General features: G+C 40.0%; 1 pseudogene; it reads left to right on the forward strand.

The window, feature by feature from the left end:
• Window positions 1–1523: 1523 nt before the first annotated feature.
• On the forward strand, window positions 1524–8888 carry LOC136308364 (NKAP-like protein; annotated as a pseudogene).
• Window positions 8889–10315: the final 1427 nt, after the last annotated feature.

Here is a 10315-nt window from a genome sequence, read left to right on the forward strand (position 1 = left end):
TTTGCATGGTCAATGTTGACTGCATCAGGCCACCCAAGCAGGGCTGGAAAATGTTTAATGTTTGACAATAATATACATGAAGAGATTAAGAGTCCTGTTAGAGTGTTTTTGTTGTAAGTGATCACCTTCGTTAGGAGAATGTTGATGGTCCGGGAACCTAATTGTCAAAGGTGTAATACTCTAAAAAAGATGGTTACTGTTGGAGATTATTTTTGTCATACGTGTGTTGTAAATGATGGATCATGTGCAGCTTCAGGGAAAAGGTATCTCCTCCAGACTTTCCCAGGTGCCTCCTGAGCCTAGGATAACTGTAAACAGTCTTTGGAAGATGGCGAGTTCTGTGCTTGTTGTTGTTGCTCTTTCCGTTTCAGCCTCCATGTTGTCTTTGAAGAGAGGCATGCTTTGAGGGGTAGGATAGCAAAGGACATGCTGTTGTGTGGTCATGGACTCTTCATTTTATTTCCCAGAAAGTAAGGCTTGTCTTCTCAGTAATATAGATGTTTTTTGCCCGGGTACTTTTAGATGTGGGTGAAGGCTCTCTGCATAGTAGGTGCTCAGCAGCATTCTAGTGTCTGCACTACTCCCCAGTAACCGCCACCCTCTCTGTAATGAAATGCGCCATCTTGGCTGAATATGCCCTGGGGGCAAATTTGACTTGTAGAAAGTTGAAATGTAACATTTTTATCATTTTAATACATTTTAACTGTAGTAGTGATTTATTTGGGGGGATGTTTTAGAAGTTTAGTTGAAAACATGTTAATGGAATGGGTATCACCATTTTCTTTTCTTATAGGTTTCCAGATCGATGGCCACAAGAGGAATGAATGGAATTTTCTAACAGATCACGAGAAGGACCCTATTAATGGAATCCCTTTTTGTCCACACTGTGTTACCAGGCCAGGTTTGTGTTTAGCTAGAAAGCTATTTGTCAGCGTGGTTATTATTTGTTTTAGAGAACCATGTGAATTTTGATCAGAAAGGTCATTTTATTGTCTTCATGTCACTGTATGGAGTAGAAATGTTTGATCAGATACATGGCAAGGAAATATTTCATCCTTGTTTGTGGCTCATCTTTGTATTATGTGAGTAATTTCTTTAAAGAGTTGTTTTAATTTTATAACCTCTATAATAATTATCTATTTTTTAGGTGAGAGTAGGGGAGATAGTGATGCAAACTTCCACATGTACCTCATCGGAAGCCACACAGCAACCCTATCTGGGGCAGATGCTCTAGTATGAAGCTGTTTTCAGATCCTGAGGCTGACAGTGCTGGGGCCACGCTGCACTGCTGGAGGGGGAGAGGGCGAGGGAGAGAGAGCGGGGAGAAGCAGATGGTCCTTTCTCCGTGTACCCTGACCCAGAATGGTACCTGGGTTGTCCATACGCCGGGCCCACAGTCTATATCCACTGAGTGAACTGTCCAAGGCTATCTTTATGATTTTTGTTTGTTAAACTTTAGGTCTGCAATACGGGTTGGGTCCTGTCACTTTCTAATGGATGCGTCCCTGAAAGATACTGAACGAATGGCGGCCATGGAGGGTCTGAAGGCCAGAGGTGCGCGGGGAGGACCCGAGAGGTGAGGTGTGGGGCGGACGGACTCAGGCACAGTGCAGTCTGAACCTGCAGTGAGAAGGGGACTGGGGACCTAGGGTCAGGCTCCAGGTGATGCCATTATCCAGACCACGTGAAGGTGAGGTGCCATAGAATTACTCTCGTAGGTGATGAAGAAAAGTGAAAAAGTGCTGAAGAGTCAGGTTTTCTTCTTTGCTCCTAGGTGCAGGTAAGATGGTTAGAATTTCCTGTATATTTTGGTGCACAGTGTTATTACATTTCAGTTGCAATTATATTGTAAGTGCTCTTGTTATTCGTTTTGAGGTTTCTTTAAAAGTATTTTACAACTTGCAAGTATAAGGACTGTGCAGTTAAATTTTGTTGCGGATTTCTAAAGGAACTGTAAGGAGAGGAAGATAAATAGTTTCTATGAGAATAGTAGATAAGGATGTTGTAAGCATTATGGAAGTTTTTAATGTAAAGTGCTTAGAACAATGCTGGGCCTATAATAAGCTAATAAGCTAAGCCTACTCTAAAATGGAAGAAACATCTGAGATTCCTTTGAACCAAATGGGGCTAGATTTTAAGCCAGAAGGATTGCCGTTATTTTGCTTGACTGAGATATCAGTAAGTCTCCTTTCCAGCCCATGGAATTGCAAGTTTGATAAAAGTTTTAAGTGGAAAAGTACTGTATCATGCTGGCAACTTCCTGAGTTTTCTCAATTTTATTATCCAATTACAGTTCATAGTCAATATTATTTTATATCAGTTTCAGGTGTGCACCATAGTGGTTAGGCAGTTATATAATTTACAAAGTGGTGCCCACAATATTTCAGGTATCCACCTGGCATCATACATAGTTAATCACAATATCAGTGACTATACGCTGTACTTTACATCACCATGACTGTTTTGAAACTACCAATCTGTATTTCTCAATCCCTTCACCTTTTCACCCAGCCTCCCAAACCCTCTTTTGGCAACTACCATTCCACTTTCTGTGTCTATGAGTTTGTTTCTGTTTTGTTTGTTCATTTTTTTTGTTCTTTAGATTCCACATGTAAATGAACTCATATGGTATTTGTCTTTCTCTGTCTGACTTATTTCATTACGCATAATACCCACTAGGTCCATCCATCTTGTTGCAAATGGTAAGATATTATTCTTTTTAAGACCAAATAATATTCCATTGTATATATGTACACAATTTTAATTCCTGGGTTGCTTCTACAGCTTGGTCATTATAAATAACACTGCAGTGATTCCTGAGTATTTATTACTCAGTCTATTCCTCTGCAGTTCAAAGAACAATAAGGCCTGACCTGTGGTGGTGCAGTGGATAAAGCATTGGCCTGGAATGCTAAGGCTGCTGGTTTGAAACCCTGGGCTTGCCTGGTCAAGGCACATAGGGGAGTTGATGCTTCCTGCTTCTCCCCACCTTCTCTCTGTCTCTCTCCTCTATAAAATAAGTAAAATCTTAAAAAGCAAAAAGAATAATAAGGAAGGGATAGAACTTAAGAAAATGAGAGGTCCCAAAGGCTGTTACAAATGAAACTAGAAAATATTTTTCTCTTGATGAGCTAGCTGGCACCGGAGGTAACAGGGCATTGCCCTGGCATGAAAGAACCTAAATCTAATTAAGCTTCTTAAGACCTATGTATAGGTGACATACAGAAACAAGCAAAGTTCACAGTTTCCAAACCCCACAGCACATTGGAATCATTGGGGAGCTTTTAAAACATCCTGATACCTTGGCTAGAACCAAAATCAATTATATCAGAATGTCAGAGGTTTGGGACTCGGGTGTGAATAACTGTAAAATTTGCTAGGTTATTCTTATATATGCAGGTGAATATGATACTTAAAAGAAGTAATCAACCAAATCCAAAATGGGGGACATTTTATAGGGTGTAAGAGCTAGGTTCTTCATCAAATAAATGGCTTTATATACTCTGAAAGAACTAGAAAAAGAAACAAAAAAAATGGTACAAAGATGACTTGAAGTTGGGTGAGAGGCATGGGGGTGTCACAGTAATATTTTCTTTATATTTGAAATTTTTCATAGTAATTTTTATTTATGTATTTATTTTTAGTGATAGAGAAAGAGACAGACAGAAAGGGAGAGAGATGAGAAGTATCAATTTTTTGTTACAGCACCTTAGTTGTTCACTGATTGCTTTCTCATATGTGCCTTGATTGGGGGGCTCTAGCTGAGCCCTTGCTCACGCCAGCAACCTTGGGCTCAAGCCAGTGACTGTAGGGTCATATCTATGATCCTACGCTCAAGCTGGTGACCCCGTGCTCAAGCTGGTGAGCCCGTACTCAAGCTGGAAACCTTGGGGTTTTGAACCTGGGTCCTCAGCATCCCAGGCCAATGCTCTATCCACTGTACCACCATCTGATCAGGCAGTAATTTTTTAATTAAATAAAAAATTTGCCTTTCATTTGAATAATTCTGTCCAAAAGCCTTTAGGTGGAGCCAAAGGAAATAGGAGAGAAAGCAGCAGCCCAGCCCAGAATGAGTTTGGAGCCCAAGTGGGGGGAGGAGAGGGTGTTCACAGGGGTGGAAACACAGGTTTTGGCAGAATTGACTGAGACATTTCTACAATCTATTCTGAAGAGCCCATTCAAGTGTCACCACTTGTTGATTTGAGGTCTGAGCCCAACTGAGGAGAGCAAGAAGACATGGGAAAATTGATTACATACAAGATGAATCAATGAAATAGGTAAATATACTTAACATATTGGGAGCCAGGATTCACATGTCAAAGAAGGAATTACAAACATGGAAAAGAGAAAAGCCAAAATAAATCCTGTAGTGTTGAATTGGAATTAAAGGTGTCAGCATGAACTCAAGGTCCCAATATCTAGAGTTACTTATAGAAACAAATATAGATGTAGGTATATAGGTGTATGTGTATAAACATTTGATAATTGATGCTGTAATATTTTGATCCAAATGAAAAAAAGTTTTGGTTGACACAAGCACAAAATTAATTCCAATAGTTTAAACATTTAAAAGTCAAAAAGCAAAACCTTCACAATCCAGAAGAAAGTAGGAACATTTCTTTATGCTCTTGGGTAAAGCAAGATATCTTTACAAATACACAAACTGCACAAATGCAAAGAAAAAAAAATAGTAAATTTTATATCATTAAAATCAGAAGATACCAGAAACAAGTGGAAATGACAAACAAAAGACTGACAGAGCTATTTGTAACCAACATAATCAACAAGGATCAATACACAGAAAATACAATGAACTTCTACAAATAAACAAGAGAAAGCCAATATTCTGACCCCCAAACTGACAAGGAATATTCATAGGTGTTGGACAAAAGCCAAGGCACCAAGTGACTCTGTTCCCGTCCTGAGAAAGTGAAGGTTGAGAGCAAGCATATTTGACTGAAGGCAGTCGCGCCCAGAGAAGGCTAAAGGTCACAATGCTTGGCCCTACTGGAGCTTTCTGCAGGTCAGGTTTCAGAAAGCAGATGGTGTGGTGTTATATCTCAGAAAGGGCAAGAGCAATCTAATCGGTTTTGCAAAAGTAAATAATAAAATTGTACATTGTATTCTGTTTGTTAGTTCCTCACCCATGATGTCATGTGTCTGATTAATAAATTGGATAGCTGATCTGTCCAAGTCACCTCAGTCCTGGAAAGATTGGGGTCCTCCACTTGCTGCCTCATTCCTTTGCAGCTCCTCTTCATGAAACCCTGAATAACAACAACACATAGGCAAGTCACAGATGAGTAATCTGAAATGGCAGAGCTCTAATTAAGTAAAATGCAATTCCCTCAAAAAAATTTTCATTCTTGCCACTTTAAGACCTTATTTTAAAAACTGTACTCTATTATGTTTTGAATAATAATTCTGTTTCATCAGTAAGTATGGAAATTTGTTTTTCTCTTGTTATATGTGTGTATATAATATCCTCAATTTTGCCTGTTGGGTCAAACAATATAAAATACTTAATATTGGCATTTTACAGAAAAAGTTGGCTGACTCCTGTTCTGGTCATAGCTTACTTAAAGAACAAAAATATATTCTAAAACTAATTTCTCTATACGTTATCTGAAAGGTATATTTCATCAATCCATTAATAGTCAAAATCCTCATAAGACACTAACTACAATAGTTTAATTTTACAGTTATCACAAGCAAAACTTATACATCCATTTCATTAGCCTACAAAGTAGTTTATAATGCCAGAGGAAAAATTTTTATATAAAGTATGACATTGTTACTTACAGGGAATCTACAATACTGATCCATTGTGATATTTTCACTATACATGTGACCATTCACTTACACATTCCCTCCTATTTGCCTGTTCCTAAATTAGCATAGTTTGTGGCAGGGCATCATGCCAGTTCTTACCTCTTTCCATCACATTACTAAAATTCTACTTGGATCAAATGATCTAATTGGGTCCTATTCAATTTAATTTCCCCATTTTATTGTTTAGAAATCCAGTATCAGGAAAGCACCATTCCTAAATTCAGATTAGCTTTTCCATCACTTTCCAAGTCTGTCAACTAGGTGAGCAGATCAAGGTTACTATAATCAAGATGACAGCATTCCCTGCACACATTTTAAGACGAGGGGGAAATGATCCTATATGAAATGTTTGTCATTTCAGAGTGAAACAAGTTTGTGGGCAAAGTGGTTCCAAAATCACAATGTTTCTGAAAAAAGTACAGACGGAGACATCTACAGGGTTGAGTTGGAAGTTTACCTGTTTCTAGGTAGAAAAGTGTGAATTTAAGAATAAAAATCTGAACCTTCACTTGGCTAAAAGGCTGAGCTCAAAATTAGATTCCAAAGAAGTTCTGGTTCTTTTTTATTTTTATTTTTATTTTTAGAGAGAGAGAGAGAGAGATAGGAACAGACAGACAGGAACGGATAGAGATGAGAAGCATCAATCATTAGTTTTTTGTTGAGACACCTTCATTGTTCATTGATTGCTTTCTCATATGTGCCTGGACTGTGGGGCCACAGCAGACTGAGTAACCCCTTGCTCGAGCCAGTGACCTTGGTTTCAAGCTGGTGAGCTTTTGCTCAAACCAGATGAGCCCACGCTCAAGCTTTCGCCCTCGGGGTCTTGAACCTGGGTCCTCTGCATCCCAGTCCGATGCTATATCCACTGTGCCACCGCCTGGTCAGGTGAAGTTCTGGTTCTTGATTCCAGTAGGAACAAGTTGGTGGGGAGTCATTAATAACCAATTCCCTGCCCCGAAAATGGTCAATGGGAGGTCAGGTCCCTCCGGCAAGGGGCATGGTTAAAAGGACGGAAGTGAGAACAGAGGAGCAAAGAGGGAGAAAGCAAATATCTTAGGAAATGTTTGAACATCAGAAGGATTCACTGATGCAAATACAGCTAGTGCTTGACTTACAACCATGATGGGTTCCAACAGACCGGTTGTAACACGATTTGGTCGTAAGTTGAGTAGGCTATATGTACAGTACTGTGAAATGATGTTATAAAAATCTTTAAGTCATATTTTATCATAATTTTCTTTCATTGTTATATATCATAATTTTCTTTGTTCATTTTTTGCCATTTGTATCATCTCTACATCATTTTGTTACTTATTTTTACATTCGTCAGGTTTAAGTAAAACACTGCATTACCAGTACAACTGGTTTAATATTTGCAAAGACAATTTCCTCTTGGTAGACATCTTGGGAGGGATTTGATGAAAAATATCCAAGACACAAAACACAAATTGTTGTACCGAGTCTGGGATAACAGTTGAAACGGTGCATGCGGAGATGGTAGTGCTGCGGTAAGCTGGTCCGCACTGTCCTACGCCCAGCTGGGGAACGCATGTGCTGCCAGAGGCGGAGCAGTCCTGGCTGGCGATTGTGGTCGTACAGTCCAATGGTCGTAAGTTGCATAGGTTGTAAGTCCATCAATATTTGTATCTTTATGTTTCCATGGGGCTCAGGCTGGGAATCGTAAACCCCAAACACAGTTTTGACGGTACCCCCCACCCACTCAGGACAGAAACTGATGCCTGCCTCGCCTAGTGCTGGCACAGCAGAGCTTCCCCGGCAACCAGCCAGAAGCCGAAGTTGCGCAACACTGTGGGCGCCCCAGAAGTTGTTGGCCAGCCACGTTCCCTGAGGTGACACTCCAGCGTTAACCACTCGGTCACCTGAGGACATGTGGCCCAAGGAACCAGTGTCCTGGTCTAGCTCTTCGGAGGACACCCTGGGCTCCCAGGGACGATGACGTAGCTCATCAAGGAGCAGCCGTTTCCGCTCTCACTCCCGCGGCCGCCAGGGCTTCAAGCCGCTGTGGGATCTCTCCCGTTGCTCCTTACCCCTCGCTGGCTCCGGGTCTCCAGAGCTGCCTGCTGGGCTGCGCATCTCCTTGTTCTCTCCCATCTACTGCGGTGGACACTGCTACCATCACCACCGCTACGCAGGCGACAGGCAGTGGGAAGAAGTCTGCGAGATGGAGGAGAGCTATGGGCAGAGGAGGCTGAGAGGAAAAGGATTGGGGAATTGTGAGCTCCTGAGGTGTGGGGGCTTTCTACAAAGTTTCTTGAGCAGGATTATGATGATCACACCCTATTTGAAGATGAAGATGTAAAAACTCAGAAGACCAGCAGTTCTGATTCCAGCTATGAAGAAAAAGGAAAAGGAAGACCAGTCGCTCAAAAAACAAGAAAAGAAGGAAAAGAGTTCCAAAAGGAAATATAAAAGAAATTATGATAATAGTGACAGTAATTCAGACTCTGACATTAATTCTAGCTCTGATGATGGGAAAAAGAGAACCAAAAAAATCCAGGAACAAAGAGAAGAAAAAGAAGTTCCGATGAGGGAAAAACAAGAAAAGAATAAGAAGACTGAAAAAGAATCCAGTGACTCAAGCTATATAAGGATTCTGAAGAGGAGCTGCTGGAAGATACTGGATTGAGCACTCAAAGATTGCAGGTACTGTGGATCTCATAGGTCCAGAAGCACCTATAATAAACACCTCTCAAGATGAGAAACTTTTGAACTATGGCCATGCTTTGCTTCCAGGTGAAGGCGCAGCTATGGCTGAGTATGTAAAAGCTGGAAAGCATGTTCCATGAAGAGGTGAAATTGAGCTGACAAGTGAAGAGATTGCTTCATTTGAATGTTCAGGTTATGTTATGATTGGTAGCGGGCATCACAGAAGGGAAGCTGTGCAACTGTATAAAGAGAACCAGATCTATAGTGCAGATGAGAAGAGAGTCCTTGCATCCTTTAATCAAAAAGAGAGACGAAAAAGAGAAAATAACATTCTAGCCAGTTTCCGAGAGATGGTGTACAGAAAGACAAAGGGGAAAGATGACAAATAAGAACTTTTGTTCTACAGCAGAACTTTGAACAATTTTATATGACCAAAGTAGTATAAAAAGGCTTTATGGTAATAGTGTACCTACTATGTTAGTAAGTCCTACAAGAAAAAGCTGCTTTTTGAGATCTCTTTAGCATGCACATGGTTTTGATAATAATCAACACCATAGGAGAGTCAGTAAAATGTGAGTTTTGTACTGAAGTCCTTGATCTTTCTCCCCAAAGAAATCTGTTCTTGGTGTCTTCTGTATCTGTTCATGACTTCCTCATACATACAAGCATATTGTTACAGAATAAAGGTTGGAGCTATCAACCTGGAGGGTTTTTACCCTCTGTTGCTCTGACTTTTCTGTCTTTGAGGGCTTCATTGCCTCATGGGACCATTTGCCACAGGGGGAACCAGAAAAACTCCAGAAAGACCAAACGACTCGATTGTATATTTATGGTTGCATTTAACAGACTGAGTTATAAAATAGAGATTTACTGACCAATGATAAAAGTGAAGCAGGAGGACAGGCTTCCTGTGTGGCTTAAGAAGACTTTGACTTTCCTCTTTATTCTCTGTAGGCCATTCTCCTACTCAGGCCAATTTCTCTCAAATAAGAAAAAGTCTGCCAAAGCTTCTGAGTTAGGTTATCTATTTTCTGGTCCACCTATGAAGAGAGAGAGAACATTTTTGTCTTGGCATTGCAAACAATCCTGAGATACAGCCTAATGAATTAGCTTAAATCACATTCCCATGCACGTAAAAAGATGTTGCTGCCAGGGAAATAAATTACTCCTAGATCTGTAGAATTGGTCAGTTTATGGGCTATAGAGGGAAAGAAAGGATACCGAAATGAAAATGCACCAGATTGCACACTTAACTACCAATATTGTAGCCTGACCTGTGGTGGCGCAGTGGATAAAACACCGACCTGGAAATGCTGAGGTTGCCGGTTCGAAACCCTGGGCTTGCCTGGTCAAGTCATATATGGGAGTTGATGCTTCCTGCTCCCCCCCCTTCTCTCTCCCCCCCTCTCTCTTTTCTAAAATGAATAAATAAAATTAAAAAAAACAAAACTACCAATATTGTACTGCAACTTTTGATATTTGCCGATCTGTTAGCTGAAAATAGCATTTCAATTTTCTTTTTAAAGATAATTATGTTTATTTGAGTCAAACCATGACATACCAGGAAGCAAGATCTCAAATGCTTTATTATTTTTATTTCTTTAAGAATAAAGTTGAGCTTCTTTTTGTATAGGTGTATGAGTCTTTTGTAATTATTTTTTGCATATATATATATATATATGAACTACCCTCACTATAAACTTTGTCTATTTTCCTACTGTGTTGATGATTTTACTGTTGAAGAACTTTTCAAATAATAAATTAGCCCTTATCATGTACCATTCAGATATTTTCCCCCTTTGAATTGCTTTTTCTG

Source organism: Saccopteryx bilineata, chromosome 6 (genome assembly GCF_036850765.1).
Source record: "Saccopteryx bilineata isolate mSacBil1 chromosome 6, mSacBil1_pri_phased_curated, whole genome shotgun sequence".
In the NCBI taxonomy this organism is placed as follows: Eukaryota; Metazoa; Chordata; class Mammalia; order Chiroptera; family Emballonuridae; genus Saccopteryx; species Saccopteryx bilineata.